The sequence below is a fragment of the Magnolia sinica genome, chromosome 3 (genome assembly GCF_029962835.1).
Source record: "Magnolia sinica isolate HGM2019 chromosome 3, MsV1, whole genome shotgun sequence".
Lineage (NCBI taxonomy): Eukaryota > Viridiplantae > Streptophyta > Magnoliopsida > Magnoliales > Magnoliaceae > Magnolia > Magnolia sinica.
Genome location: NC_080575.1, coordinates 103,455,814 through 103,473,330, shown reverse-complemented (window position 1 = coordinate 103,473,330; position 17,517 = coordinate 103,455,814).

Here is a 17,517-nt window from a genome sequence, read left to right as displayed (position 1 = left end):
AGCTTCATTTCGAGAAAACTGAAGCTAAAAAGGTTCTTTTAGCTTCACTTGAAGAACTGAGGCTATAAAAGTTATTTTAGCCTCGGTTGCTAAAACTGAGGCTAAAGCTTTTAGCCACTGGTGTTACAACCTTGGTTTGGATAACTGAGGCAAAACTGAGGCGAAAGGCTTTTACCTCAGTTTTTAACCTTTTTAGCCACAGTTTTGAACTGAGGCTTAAAGCCCTCTTTTCTTGTAGTGTTTACTGGTGCTTTGATGTGTCTAAATGACTTTTCCTTAGGCATTTACCACCGTTTCTGCGTATCTTTTCCCGGCGTTGTGGCAACCTTTTGCAGCGCTTTTTTAATCATTTATTGATGCTTTTTCTGAACAAGTGGCCGTTAAAAGATTTCACTTGTTTCTTGATGTTAAAAATGTGTGTATAATTGTATCCCTAAATGTTCATACTCGGACATCGGATCTTGTAGCATGTGGCTGTTTATCAGGATATTGTAGCATGTGGCTGTTTATGAATGTTTCCAATTGCTTGTGTGTTAATATTGAATAGGGATGTCAATGTGTCGGGTTGGGAACAGGCAAAATCAAAATTTTCAATAGGGCCGGCTTGTCCTTGATGGTTCAAAATCAGGACACAAGCCAACCTCGGGCCCAACCCATCGGTGACCATAATGTTAATGTGTGCATTAAACATGGTTCTTTTCCAATATTGCATAACATCATAGAGAAAAAAAAATGGCAAGCAATACAAATTCCGTTCCCTTCTCTTCAGGTTTTGTCTACTATGGCACATGGTTCAATGATCCAAGCCGTTGATCATGTCAATGAGCCCCCTCGCACAAAACATGTGCAGACTCGGGCTTCCCATAGAGGTTTGGTGGAATTCATCCGGTAGTATTTTTGTAGGAATGTGGGATAAATAATGGATGGAATAAAGGACACTTGGAGTGTTTCTTACCAAAATCATAGCTGACAGAATGAATGATGAGATAGGAGTAGCTATGAACTATTCAAAAGCAAACCAAGTGGCCGAGAGGCATTCAAAGGCGGTTGAGAGGTGTACGAAAGCACACCAACGAGCGGTCAAGCAGCGTACAAAAGTGGAACGACCACCTGAGAAGTGTATGGAAGCAGAACATGGCCGAAGCACGATTGAGTGTTTAGAAGTAGATTGCGGCCGAGAGGCTGAAATGCAGTCGAGTGTCCAGAAACAAAAGGCAATCGAGAGACACAGAACTTGATTGATGGAAGAGAAACAATCACAAAATAGAAACCTAACAAAAAAGTATCTAGATAAGAAAATGATCTAGAAAGCCTTTTCGACTATTGTAACCATTGTAGTAATGAAAGAAGGATTTAGAAGAACAAACTGTAATAGAACTCTATATATAGCATATGAATGTAACAGAGAAAATGAATCCAAAAAATCTTAAATCAAAACAACTCAACACAAAAATTTATCAATTTATCTTGTCATTTCAACCTCTCTTTAGAGTAGCAATAATCAAGTAGCGGTAATCCTTATCCATAATCTTTAGTTGTAATCCAAGTCTACGCTCATACGCTAGATTTTATTTCTATTCAATATCAAGCGGTTCTTTCAAGAGAAGCATTCTTGCAGTTGCTCTCAGTGACCAATTATGAGTTTTTTCTTTTGTTCGATTTGTACTGGTACTTTAAAAGTCTTTTCTTGTGGAAGGCATAAAGTAACCCATCTTCAGAAGAAGAACCCCACCTTCCGATTATCACCTGACCATTATAAAGTTCTACAAGTGGCGGAGTAAGCAACCAATCTTCTAAGATTTCAGTCATATACGTTCATATTAGACCTATCTGCTTATTTTGGCACTTGGAGTCAAAGCCGATCGGTTTGAATCGAGCTGTTATATCATTTCTAGCACTGCAGCATAATAAAAAACAAACCGAGCGACCAACAATTTTTACCACGTCAAAGATAAGTTCATTAAGCACCTAAGCAATTATGTTTGCCACTGAATTCAGTGCCCTTTTCATTAAACATAGATAGGGCATCCTCATCTCAGGTTGAGCCTCTTGAGATTTTGTCAGCCGAAATGCTCGATATGAAAAGAGGAATTTAACATATCGTTAAACAGTCACGAGTTTATGTTGAAGCTTTAGGCAGATGGATGGCCAATAATGTTGTAATGTCTCGAAAAAATCCGTATAAAGACCCAAGCACCACCTAAGGCAAAAATCACTAAGGACTAAATCCTTTAGAAATTAAGTGAGAATTAACTAGGGCTAAATTAGGTTATCTGTGAAATTAGCACTAATCACTTTAAATACGATCTGTATGACTAAAAATCTGCAGGATCGCTGACGCTACATTACCTAAAAGCTTAGGATCCATCTCAAAACCCAGTTGCTCTTGGGAGCGCATCGAAACTTCGTATCGGACCTGGACCGCACGTCGAAAGTCTAATTGCCCCAAAACTATATGGTTATGACCGCATTACTGGACTTGACAATTATCTTGGAAATCAAATCCTAAAGGTATCCAGAAACGCATAACTTGAGCCTGGAGCGAAGTGTGTGAGAAACACAAATATCTAAGAAATGAACTAAAACTTAAGTGAATTGAGTCGTTCACTTGCAGGCCAAATCTAAGGATTCAGACCGTCAGATTCTGACCCAATTATACCCTTGGATCAGGAAAAATTTCCAACACAGGTCAGTGTACTTGTGACCCTGATGTCACGCCCCGAACTCGGAAACCGGGCTCACAAAATTCCCGATCGCCGAATCCGGCGCCGACAGCCTCCGTAGAACCCCATTTTCGGATCCCGGCACCCATTCACCAGGTTCCGATCCTGGAATACTACAAGGAGGATTTCAAGTCATCAGTCTGATTCATAATGAGCATAACAAAAGCATAACCCACAAACAATAACCACAAGAACACCACCACAAAATCCACTATGATCAAAAACTTTTTAGTACAATGCGACAAAAAAGGGAAAATACAATGTAACAAAAGAAGCAAACTCCAGAAGCTCAGCTGCACGCTCCAACTACAGCGAGACTATGGCTGCGACTGCGTCCTGGCGTCACCTGCACGCATCAATCGTGCATAAGCTTATGGAAAGCTTAGAGGGTGGTGTAAGTGTGTGCGCAATATAAACGTACTCAAAATGCAAGGTCAGAGTGATGTGGAAACATGGTAATGAGCACATGAATGCAATCAGCCGTACCAAGGCTATGCGGTGCAAGATATGAATGCCATCGGCCAAAACACGGCCATGCGATGTGAAATGCAACTCAAGCATGCCAATCCTCAACATGTATCAGTACAGTTCTCATTCAGGATAATCACCGGGGTCCAATACACTCCAAATGGCACTGTCGCTCTCCTAGCCGCACAGTCCAAGTAAGCGTAAAAAACCTCACTATCCGCCTGATCAATAGTCTGCCAATACCTATCCGGCACGTCGATAGCGGACCCATTCACGAGCTGGTCAAACTCAGCCTAGTATTGCCCCTACCCTCGGGCGAGTAAGGCCACACTCCTTTCCAACCGACCACGACACAGTGGGAGACGCGGCCTCCTGGTATTCAGCCCTCGTGCGCTCATATATCCACTCGGTCTCAACATTGGAGTCATCCTCTGGTACCATCGGGTTTAGGGATTTTCACCCAGGGACGTCTATGGCGCCCGTATGCTAGAATCAAATATTTCCGGTATCCAACTCAACCATCCACGATGTGTCTATGGAGGCTATGGCCCTGATGTCGCTAGGGCATACAGTAACTACAATCACTCAAATGCAAGTGCATGAGTCACACTATCAGTCATGCAACAGTCCTGTATATATCATGCACTTATATGAGGCAACTCCACCTATCAGGGAGCCCATAAATAGTCTATCCAAAGGTATATGCTATGATCGGTCACTCCTCACATCAGGCATACATATGGTGCGAATGATCATGAATCATGCATCTATACTAAACATGTAATAAGAGATGGGTTCTAGGTATAATGGAGATGGGCCTAAACGGCCTACTTACCACAAGTTTGGGCCTATCAGTGGGCCTTAGGGAGAACTATAATGCGGACATTTAACCAACATTATCAATGTGGACGTCAAACCGACATTACTCCCGGCGTGGCCGTTACAAAATCAACACATATACCATGGCGGAATTACACTATATGGGCCTATCAGTGGGCCTTATGTATGTCCTATTGGGCCTTGACCTATGGGCCTCCGGCACATCAAATGGGCCCCATACATAGGTCTCATATATACATATCAAGGTAGGCCTCGATGACGGGCCCTGAAATGCATCCACATGGTCTAGTCACATGGGCTGCATACATCCCAATGGGCCTCATAAAATGGGCCTTAAATTATCTTCAACAGTTGGGCAGTTGGATGAAACACATACATCATGATGGAGCCCACACTAATAGAGGTGCGGTTTACAATACTTACATAAGTGGGCTACCAAAATGCTCATTTTCTACCCAGCTTAAGACCCGATATAACGTTTATTTTCCACCCAACTTAAGGCCCAACATAATATTTATTTTCATCAATCTATTCATAAAGTCACGTGGGCTGGATAGGGCCCACTTATTATTTATTTTCCACACACCCGTTGATAGGGTGGTGTGGACCAAAGGCGATGATGTTTATTTCCATCCTAACCCGTGGATGGTAGGCAGGGAGCCCACCGTGGCGATATTTGGCGTCCAACCTGTTATAAGGTCATTGGACCTTGGGGTGGATGTGGGGCCCACCGAAATGTGTTTCACAAATCCAGCCCAATCATTGTGTGAGTCCCACCTGACGGACGGTCCATACCAAGTTTCAGTGACATCCAAAACTCAGGTAGGCCCCACCAAGTGATTTCATATGTTTTAGGCATGTCTTCACATGATTTTAAATGATGTGGCCCACCAGAGTTCCATATACAGCTGAATTTTGGCATGGACGGATAAAATGTGGGGACCCATCAAATGTACGGTTTGGATGGGAGATATGCATCAAGGTGGGGCCCACAGCTGGGGCCGTGAGCCCCAGCATGTCCGTCCGTCAGCGGCAGCGCTGCTGCCCTTTTAAAAAATTTATTATTATATATTTTTTTTTTTGTTTTGGGGCCCACCAAGATGTGATTCACAATCCAGCCCATTCATTGCGTGTGTCCCAAAATTTTAATGGTCCAAGTCAAGTTTCATTTGCATCCAAAACTCAGGTAGGCCCCACCAACGATTTTATGTGTTTTAGACATGTCTTCACATGATTTCAAATGATGTGGCCCAGAGTTCCATATACAGCTGACTTTTGGCGTGGACGGATGAACCGTGGGGACCCATCAAATGCTCGGTGTTGATGATCGAAGTTCATCACCATGGGGGCCCACAGCTGGAGCCGTGAGGCCCCAGCGTCCGTCCGCCCGTCACTCAGCAGCAGCAGCGCTGCTGCTTTAAATTTTTTTTTTTTTTTTTTTGTTGTTTTGGGGCCCACAGAGATGTGATTCACAATCCAGCCCGCCCATTATGTGAGTTTCACACGCATCAAACTTGGTGAGTCCCACAGTACTTTTTTATGATCGGCATGTCTTCACATGGTTTTAGATGGTATGGCCCACTGAGTTCAGATCGCCTTAAAATTTTGGCTCAGCGCCTAAAATAACTGGAGAATAGATTGGACGGTGTGGATCACATACATACATCAAGGTGGGGCCTGTATGAGTGGCCACCACTCCTCTTGGCTAGCCCGTGAGCACAGCATGAATACATTAATGTGGTGGGTCCCACGAAGATGTGGCCCACCAATACTTATACATAATATATATATATATATTATATTATATTATATATATAATACATATTATGTTATATATATTATATATATTATATAAAATATAACATATATTTACATATATAAAGCATTTGGCCCACCTAAACGGTGGATGGTGTGGATCATCACCTACAATAAGATGGGCCGCACCGTCTAATGTAAATGGACGGGTAGATGTAACACATATTGGTGGGATCCACACCATCACAAAGGAAGAGAGAGAGAGATAGAAAGAGAGATATACGGTGAGATAGAGGAACCCCGCCACTATGGGCCCTCTTGAATAAATCACATACATCCAAATGGGTCCCACCAACAAGTGGGCCCTAAAATTTAAAATAATGGTAATTCACCCACCTTATCTTTCTTCTTCTTGGTCTCTTAGACTCCAATGCCCCTCAGCTTCAACTTTGATGGAGGATGATGGACTCTTGATGGTGAGGATGAGAGATGGGAGGGTGTAGATGGATGATGGAAGGTGGACCACACTTGAGAGGGAGAGGAGGCTTGGACGTTTGGGGCTTGGGGTTGCTTGGAGATATGAGAAAATGAGAGAGAAAATGAGAGGATGGGAGTGATATGAGGTGATGGAGTGATGGGTGTAATTAATGGGGCATGGGTTTGTTTGAAAAGTGAGTAAAGGAGGGATGGGTGAAGAGAGAGAGAATTGACTTTGTGAAGAAAGAGGTATGGGTTGTTGTACTTGAGATAAGGTTGCATTTAATGATGATTGATGGGACTTATTGTGTAGAGATTCCCTCGAAATCAGAAAAGAGCAGTGTTTCTTCGGAATGGGGGCTGATCGGCATCTTCTGACACGAGTATCGGTTCGGTGCGCGAGTCGCGACGTTGGAACCGCAGCGACAGCGCAGTCGCTATGATACAACTTTCGGATCAAGCCGACGTCGGTGCGCGGGACCTGGCCTAGGATCGTGCGCAAACACCGAATACGGTGCGAAGGTTGCCGGAATTTGACCGGAAGGACCGCGAAAGCTAATGAAATGGTACGGATTAGGACACGGGTCTTACAGCTCTCTCCACCAAATAAAAATTTCATCCTCGAAATTTACACAATCAAAGCAAGGAATCATAACTCATAATAAAGGGGAAACAAGGCATCATCGAATAAATATTAGAGACAACATTCAACATACAATATACAATCAATCATCAAAAAGATGAGGATAGCGCTCTCGAATCTCAGCCTCGCGCTCCCAAGATGCCTCATCCACAGAATGGTGGCCCCACTGAACCTTCACCAAGGGAATGACCTTGGTTCGGAGGACCTGCTCCTTCCGATCAAGGATCTGGCCGCTCGATGTAAGAAGCGTCCTCACGAACCTCCAACGGCGCCAGTTGATAAGGAATGATGTTCGACCCACACTTCCTCAACATAGAGATATGAAAAACGTTGTGGACGTTAGACAACCGAGATGGTAAGGCAAGCCGATAGGCCACGGCCAATGCGCTCGGTGATCTCGAAAGGTTCTATGAATCTCGGGGCAAGCTTGCCCTTAGCTCCAAATCTAACTACGCCCTTCATGGCGAGACCTTGAGATACACATGGTCCCCTACATCAAACTCTAAGGGACGGCCGGCGATCGGCAACACTCTTCTGCCTGAGCTGTGCGCATCCTCTGCTGATAATATCAATAACCTCGGACGTCTCTGCACAAGCTCGGGACCTAGGAGACGCCGCTCTCCAACCTCGGTCCAACAACTCGGAGATCTGCACGGCGTTCGCCATATAATGCCTCAAAAGGAGCCATGCCAATGGTCGCTGATAATTGTTGTTGTATGCGAACTCGCCAATCGCGGATGCTCATCCAGCTACCACGAAGTCAATCACGCGGGCCGAAGCATATCCTCGAGGATCTGGTTGACCCTTTCGGTCGGCCATCGGTCTGCGGATGATACGCTGAACTTGAGCTGCAAATCGGTGCCCATAGCTCTCTGAAATCTCAAAACTGAGGCGTGAACCTCGGGTCTCGGTCGAAATGATCGAGACTGGAACGCCGTGCGGTCTCACAATCTCCTCAATGAACAACCTCGCAAGCCGGTCCAGAAGGGCCAAGTCGCACGAATCGCAAGAAAATGTGCCGACTTCGTCGGATGATCTACGACAACCCGGATGGCGTCATGACCGCGCCGAGTCCTCGGCAAACCCATAATAAAATCAGTCGACTCGTGCTCCCACTTCCACATCGGGACGCTCAGCGGCTGTAATAAGGGGTCTCCGATGATCGGCCTTGACACGCGGCATGTGTCACACTCGGCCACAAAACTAGCAATCGGGCGCTTCATCCGCCAGAAGTACCGCCTCCTCATATCACGGTACATCTTCGTCGAGCCGGGATGGATGGAAAACCGCGATCGATGTGCCTCGATCATAAGATCTCTGCGCAACTCGGGAATATCCGGACACACAATCGGCCTCTAAGCGAAGTCCACCATCGGCACCAATCTGCCAATGCCTGACTCTCAGATGCCGCATCTGCTCGGTAATCCTGCAACGACTCATCTATGGCTGCTGAGCCTCGATCACCCTTGCGACAAGAGAGGTTGAATCGACAGGCTCCACTGTATTTAAGGGGCTGAGACCAAAATCAAAGTCGTACTCTGCAATATCCTCGAGCATCTTCCACTCTGAATCATCATATGTGCCACCGGGCCTCGTGGCTGACGGCTAAGGGCATCCGCCACCACATTCGCCTTGCACAGGTGGTACTGGAGGTCAAAATCATAATCCTTGAGGAGCCATCGAGCGTCTCTGTCTCATGTTCGGCTCAGTGAGAAAATAGATACTTCAAGCTCTTGTGGTCGGGAGAAGAGCTCGAACCTAACCCCATAGAGATAGTGTCTCCACACCTTCGGTGCGAAGACAACTGCTGCCAACTCCAAATCGTGCGTGGGGTAGTTCGGCTCATGAACCTTGGTGACAAGGACGCAAATGCTACGAGTCTACCGTCTTTGCATCGGGACGCACCCAATCCAATACGCGAAGCATCGGTAAATACCACGAATCCATCACTCCCGGAGGGAAGAGTGAGGACGAGGAGCGGACGTCGAGACGGTCCTTGACTCCATAAATGCTCGCGCACGGGCGTCACTCCAAATAAACTCTGCGCCCTTGCGGGTCAACCAACAGGGCCGCAATACGGGAGAAGCCCTCAATGAAACGCCGATAATATCCCGCTAAACCAAGGAAAGTGCAGATCTCGGACGTAGTCGTGGGCTGGCCCCACTGACGCAATACCTCAAACTTCGAGGGGTCCACTGCGACACCCTCCATCATCACCATGTGACCAAGGAATCTCACCTCCTCCTACCAGAACTTGTACTTCTCTAGCTTCGCATACACCTGGTGGGCACGGAGGGTCTGCAATGCGATCTCTAGATGTTGTATGTGGTCCTCACGAGTCCTTGAATATATCAGAATGTCATTGATGAATACCACAACAAACTGATCGAAATATGGACGGAAGACCTCTTTCATCAATTGCATGAAGACCGCGGGTGCATTGGTTAGTCCAAAGGACATGACCTGAAACTCAAAATGACCATAACGCGTCCTGAAAGCCATTTTCGGGATGTCCTCCTCTCGGACTCAAATATGATGATAACCAGAACGCAGGTCAATCAAAAGAACTATGCACCCTGTAGCTGATCAAACAAATCATATATCCTCAGGAGTAGCTACTTGTTCTTGATCGTGACTCGGTTAAGCTCGCAGTAATCCACAGAGAGCCTCAACGAGCCATCCTTCTTCCTGATGAAGAGTATCGGCACTCCCCACGGAGAACTAGTCGAACGAATGAATCCCAACTCATGCAACTCGTCCAACTATCGCTTCAGCTCACGCAACTCCATCGGTGCCATACGGTACAGAGCCTTCGAGATAGGCGCGGTAGCGGGCACAAGATCGATCTGGAACTCGATATGACGGCGAGGAGGCAATCCTGGAATCTCCTGGAACACGTCGGGGAAGTCGCAGACAACCGGCAACCGATCAATACAAATGGCCATAGGCTCCTCGACTGCACAGGACATCAAGCAAGACAACGGCTCTCCTCTAGGCTCGGCGATGAACTGGAACTGCGGCAAGCCTGGCATGCAGAATGTGACTGTCCTCGCAGAACAGTCTAAGATAGCGTGGTACTCGGCAAGCCAATCCATGCCCAAGATAACGTCGAAATCTGTCATCGGCAGCACAAACAAGTCAGCAGGCAAAAAGATATCACCGACAAGAACCGGGCAAGATGGACAGAAACGGCCCAATACTGTGGTCCTCCCCAAGGGCGTCGATACGATCAATCCCTCACTAGTAGACTCTGTCGGCAATCCAGTCGATCGGCAGAAACCCTCGGACATGAATGAGTGAGAAGCGCCAGAATCAAATAATACTCGAGCGATGCATGAAGAGACGGGAAGTATACCCTCGACGACTCCTCCGGATGACTGCGGGTCCTGCTGAGCCGCGTAGAACCTAGCCTGAGCTGGCTGGGGAGGTGCCTGTCCCCTCTGTGGTCCCTGGTGCTGCTGCTGCCTCTGCGGCGGCCTATACTGCTGCCTCTGCTGCTGCTGGGGCCTCGGTGGCTGAGGTGGCTGTGGTCGCTGCTGATGGGGTCATTCTGTCTTTGGAGATCTTGCTCTGAGGTATCTTTGTCTTTGGAGGTTTCTTTGTGGTGCTCTCGGCGGATGTAAGTGAGGCTGCTGTGATCCTCTCGACTGCTGCAGATGAGGGCGAGGGCACTCAGACAGGCGGTGCCCTGTCCCACCGCATCCAAAACAAGTCCCTGCAAACGGCTGCTGGGGTGGCGCTGGAGGTGCTGCTGGGGCTGCTGGTGCTCTAGCAGGTGGGTGGCTCCTATACCTCTGTGGTCGTCGCTGCTGCTGGGAGCTGCTGGAAGGGGTCTGCCTCTTCTGACCCCTCCTCTGATCTCTATCGGCCTGCGCGCCGGCCCACTCCGTCTCATAGATCTGAGCCCTCCGCACTACAGCCTGAAAGGTCGGAAGCTCGTGCCCAATCACACGGCCTCGAAGACCGTAACGTAAGCCGCTCTCGAAACGGCGGGCCTTCCGCCCCTCATCATCAATCATATATGGCGCAAACCTCGACAGCGCCACGAAACGAGCCGCGTACTGTGCCACGGTCATATCTCCCTGCACCAAAGTCTCGAACTCTAGTGCTCTCTGACGTCGAATATGGTCAGGGAAGTACTGCTCCTCGAATCGGTCTACAAAATCATCCCATGTCCAGATGTAGTCAGGTCCTGCGACGCGGGTAACCGAGGTCCACCAGTGCTCGGCCTCGCCCTGAAAAAGAAACACTGCTAACCGAACTCGCTGCTCGGTCGTGCATGACATGGTATCGAAGATCTTCTCCACATCAGAGCGCCACCTCTCAGCTGCTGTCGGATCTGGCTCGCCCTGGAATCGCGGAGGGTCAAACTGTCGGAACTCTCGAAGTAGGGCACTCGCGCGCTCCTGCTCTGCCTGGGCCGGTGAAACAACCGGGTGTCTGCTCTGCCCCTGAAGTGCGGCCGTCACAGCCTGCAGCATCTGCTGCAACTGAGAAGCACTCACGGATACGGTCGGATCCGCACCGGTCTCTGGTGGAGGTGTAGCATCCTCAGGATGGGCGGTATGAATCTCTGGTAGAGGAGCGACATCCTCAGGCTGGGCAGTAGGAATCTCTGGTGGTGGAGCAGGGGTCGTAGGTGGTAGTGCGGGAGCCGCAGGTGGTGGAGCTGAAGTATCCGATGGTGGTGCGGGAGTCGATCGAGTCACTCTCCTGCGCGCCATGTCCTACAGGAAAGAGCGAAGGTGCCTATCAACTTAAAGGCTCGCGAAGGCACGCACGTTAAGGGTCTGTAATAAAAGATCGCTAGGCTATCCGAACTTAGGACTTAATCATTCATAGCAGGACATGTAATGTTGTTCTTGGTTATTCGCAAGTTATGCTCTAATACCAACGTCACGCCCCGAACTCGAAACCGGGCTCACAAAATTCCCGATCGCCGAATCCGTGCCGACAGCAGTAGAACCCCATTTTCGGATCCGGCACCCATTCACCAGGTTAGATCCTGGAATACTACAAGGAGGATTTCAAGTCATCGTCGATTCATAATGAGCATAACAAAAGCATAACCCACAAACAATAACCACAAGAACACCACCACAAAATCCACTATGATCAAAAACTTTTTAGTACAATGCGACAAAAGGGAAAATACAATGTAACAAAAGAAGCAAACTCCAGAAGCTCAGCTGCACGCTCCAACTACAGCGAGACTATGGCTGCGACTGCGTCCTGGCGTCACCTGCACGCATCAATCGTGCATAAGCTTATGGAAAGCTTAGAGGGTGGTGTAAGTGTGTGCGCAATATAAACGTACTCAAAATGTAAGGTCAGAGTGATGTGGAAACATGGTAATGAGCACATGAATGCAATCAGCCGTACCAAGGCTATGCGGTGCAAGATATGAATGCCATCGGCCAAAACACGGCCATGCGATGTGAAATGCAACTCAAGCATGCCAATCCTCAACATGTATCAGTACAGTTCTCATTCAGGATAATCACCGGGGTCCAATACACTCCAAATGGCACTGTCGCTCTCCTAGCCGCACAGTCCAAGTAAGCGTAAAAAACCTCACTATCCGCCTGATCAATAGTCTGCCAATACCTATCCGGCACGTCGATAGCGGACCCATTCACGAGCTGGTCAAACTCAGCCTAGTATTGCCCCCTACCCTCGGGCGAGTAAGGCCACACTCCTTTCCAACCGACCACGACACAGTGGGAGACGCGGCCTCCTGGTATTCAGCCCTCGTGCGCTCATATATCCACTCGGTCTCAACATTGGAGTCATCCTCTGGTACCATCGGGTTTAGGGATTTTCACCCAGGGACGTCTATGGCGCCCGTATGCTAGAATCAAATATTTCCGGTATCCAACTCAGCCATCCACGATGTGTCTATGGAGGCTATGGCCCTGATGTCGCTAGGGCATACAGTAACTACAATCACTCAAATGCAAGTGCATGAGTCACACTATCAGTCATGCAACAGTCCTGTATATATCATGCACTTATATGAGGCAACTCCACCTATCAGGGAGCCCATAAATAGTCTATCCAAAGGTATATGCTATGATCGGTCACTCCTCACATCAGGCATACATATGGTGCGAATGATCATGAATCATGCATCTATACTAAACATGTAATAAGAGATGGGTTCTAGGTATAATGGAGATGGGCCTAGACGGCCTACTTACCACAAGTTTGGGCCTATCAGTGGGCCTTAGGGAGAACTATAATGCGGACATTTAACCAACATTATCAATGTGGACGTCAAACCAGCATTACTCCCAAGGCGTGGCCCGTTACAAAATCAACACATATACCATGGCGAAATTACACTGCAAGCATGGGCCTATCAGTGGGCCTTATGTATGTCCTATTGGGCCTTGACCTATGGGCCTCCAGCACATCAAATGGGCCCCATACATAGGTCTCATATATACATATCAAGGTAGGCCTCAATGACGGGCCACAAATGCATCCACATGGTCCTAGTCACATGGGCCTGCATACATCCCAATGGGCCTCATAAAATGGGCCTTAAATTATCTTCAAAACAGTTGGACAGTTGGATGAAACACATACATCATGATGGAGCCCACACTAATAGAGGGTGCGGTTTACAATACTTACCTAAGTGGGGCCCACCAAAATGCTCATTTTCTACCCAGCTTAAGGCCCAATATAACGTTTATTTTCCACCCAACTTAAGGCCCAACATAATATTTATTTTCATCCAATCTATTCATAAAGTCACGTGGGCCTGGATAGGGCCCACTGTATTATTTATTTTCCACACACCCCGTTGATAGGGTGGTGTGGACCAAAGGCCCACCGATGATGTTTATTTCCATCCTAACCCGTGGATGGGTTCACGTAGGCAGGGAGCCCACCGTGGCGATATTTGGCGTCCAACCTGTTATAAGGTCATTGGACCTTGGGGCGGATGTGGGGCCCACTGAAATGTGTTTCACAAATCCAGCCCAATCATTGTGTGAGTCCCACCTGACGGACGGTCCATACCAAGTTTCAGTGACATCCAAAACTCAGGTAGGCCCCACCAAGTGATTTCATATGTTTTAGGCATGTCTTCACATGATTTTAAATGATGTGGCCCACCAGAGTTCCATATACAGCTGAATTTTGGCATGGACGAATAAAATGTGGGGACCCATCAAATGTACGGTTTGGATGGGAGATATGCATCAAGGTGGGGCCCACAGCTGGGGCCGTGACCCCCAGCGAAACCGTCCGCTTGTCACGCTGCTGCTGCCCTTTTAAAAAAAATTTATTATTATATATTTTTTTTTGTTTTGGGGCCCACCAAGATGTGATTCACAATCCAGCCCATTCATTGCGTGTGTCCCAAAATTTTAATGGTCCAAGTCAAGTTTCATTTGCATCCAAAACTCAGGTAGGCCCCACCAACGATTTTATATGTTTTAGACATGTCTTCACATGATTTCAAATGATGTGGCCCACCAGAGTTCCATATACAGCTGACTTTTGGCGTGGACGGATGAACCGTGGGGACCCATCAAATGCTCGGTGTTGATGATCGAAGTTCATCACCATGGGGGCCCACAGCTGGAGCCGTGAGGCCCCAGCGTCCGTCCGCCCGTCACTCAGCAGCAGCAGCGCTGCTGCTTTTAAATTTTATTTTTTTTTTGTTTTTTGTTGTTGTTTTGGGGCCCACCGAGATGTGATTCACAATCCAGCCCGCCCATTATGTGTATCCCACTGTTCTACCCGTCCAGAACTAGTTTCACCTGCATCCAAACTTCAGGTGAGTCCCACCGAGTACTTTTTTTATGATCTGGCATGTCTTCACATGGTTTTAGATGGTATGGCCCACCTGATGATCAGATCGCCTTAAAATTTTGGCTCAACGCCTAAAGAAGACTGGAGAATAGATTGGACGGTGTGGATCACATACATACATCAAGGTGGGGCCTGTATGAGTGGCCACCACTCCTCTTGGCTAGCCCGTTAGCACAGCCCACGTCAGTTTACACTTCACCGTTCGCCAGCGTCCAGCGTCCAGGGACGCTGGACGGCATGCATGAATACATTAATGTGGTGGGTCCCACGAAGATGTGGCCCACCAATACTTATACATAATATATATATATATATATATATATTATATTATATTATATATATAATACATATTATGTTATATATATTATATATATTATATAAAATATAACATATATTTACATATATAAAGCATTTGGCCCACCTAAACGGTGGATGGTGTGGATCATCACCTACAATAAGATGGGCCGCACCGTCTAATGTAAATGGACGGGTAGATGTAACACATATTGGTGGGATCCACACCATCACAAAGGAAGAGAGAGAGAGATAGAAAGAGAGATATACGGTGAGATAGAGGAACCCCGCCACTATGGGCCCTCTTGAATAAATCACATACATCCAAATGGGTCCCACCAACAAGTGGGCCCTAAAATTTAAAATAATGGCAATTCACCCACCTTATCTTTCTTCTTCTTGGTCTCTTAGACTCCAATGCCCCTCAGCTTCAACTTTGATGGAGGATGATGGACTCTTGATGGTGAGGATGAGAGATGGGAGGGTGTAGATGGATGATGGAAGGTGGACCACACTTGAGAGGGAGAGGAGGCTTGGACGTTTGGGGCTTGGGGTTGCTTGGAGAGATATGAGAAAATGAGAGAGAAAATGAGAGGATGGGAGTGATATGAGGTGATGGAGTGATGGGTGTAATTAATGGGGCATGGGTTTGTTTGAAAAGTGAGTAAAGGAGGGATGGGTGAAGAGAGAGAGAATTGACTTTGTGAAGAAAGAGGTATGGGTTGTTGTACTTGAGATAAGGTTGCATTTAATGATGATTGATGGGACTTATTGTGTAGAGATTCCCTCGAAATCCGCAACGCGCGGTGTTTCTTCGGAATAAACGCTGATCGGCATCTTCTTACCTGGGTATCGGTTCGGTGCGCAAGTCACGGCGTTGGAACCGCGGCGACGACGCGGTCGCTATGATACAACTTTCGGATCAAGCCGACGTCGGTGCGCGGGACTTGGCCTAGGATCGTGCGCAAACACCGAATACGGTGCGAAGGTTGCCGGAATTTGACCGGAAGGACCGCGAAAGCTAATGAAATGGTACGGATTAGGACACGGGTCTTACACTGATTGAGCACCGGTGACCGTTGAACTGAAACTGGTCCGCCACTGTCGATCCACAAATCCGATCGGACTGAAAACTTAGCCTGACCTAGATCCAATATTAGGGAGCTTAAGTTCAACCGCATGTAGAAAAGGGGCCTCCAGAATAGCTCCGTTAGACTGAAACGACCAGTCTTTGGCTATAACCTAAGTATACCATGGCCCTGGGGCCATTCCCATAAGTTCTGAGCTTATATAAAGGCCTAAAACCCTCTCTCACCCTTCACATACGAATTTCTAATCCTAGGTAAGAGAAGAGAAAAAGAAAGAGAAAGAAAGAGAGAGAAAGTGTGAGGGAAAGCTAGTGTTTGCTGTAGAGATTCTTCCTTGCCGCTCTACGTATCGTATCACCGCTATCGTATCGCTATTCCGGCGATTCCGACTCCGTTTGTAGGTAAGAAATCCTAACCCTAATCTGCTTTAGGGATACAAGTAGAGGAAATGTTGAAGTAGTTAACCTATTCCATGATATAGGTTATTGTAGTGCCGTAGATAAAGACTTGGCATACGAACTGAGTTCGTTACGTGTCTACCGGCGTAAGAGTGGACTACAAACGTTTAGGTTATAGTTTTCAAGGCTTTCAATGTCAGTTAATGATTTATGACTGACTTGAGTGCTATCACATGTGTGTAGTTAGGATGTTTCATCATATTACACATATATGTAGGTTAGGCTATTTCGAACGCATTCTAAGTGTTTGTTAAAATGTTTGAATGAATATGGAATTATGATTTGTACTTGCTATGAGTATTGATTGCTAATACATGATCGTTGTGCGTATGGAAACTCCTATGTAGGAGGATTTGCTATAACATGTGTTTTAACTGATTTATTACATGTATGTAATATGTGTAGACTAAGTGTTTGGTAAAATGCCTGAATGAGAAAATGCTAGTTTAAATGTATGTAATGAGGGTATTGAGATGGGATTCTCAATCCCCTTATCCATGGTTACAGTTTCTTTATGTAACCTACCTTATTACTATGTAATTGATGGATGAATTGCCTATGTATTGTAACATGTGTAGTATGTGTTATGTTGAAATGCTCAGATAAGATTTATATTCAAATTTGGTTGTCACATGCTGGCTTTGGTAGTTACACATGAATGTTAATGTTTGAAGTGTGATTAGGGCTACAATGTAGCCTAGGCAATCGGTAACGGTTTACGATCGGTGGTCGAATTGATTTAGCCACGACGGATACGTTTGATGAATCCGAGTAGTACGTCATTTGACGGCAGTGGTTAGGCCACGCGGAATGCTTATGCATTTCATGTCGATTAAGTCGACGTATGCTCGTACTAGTTGAGCTTGTCAAGTAACCCGATTGGCCCGATGTATGTTCACCATGTATGGACGCTACTGTTTGAATCTAAAGTACCAACTTACCAG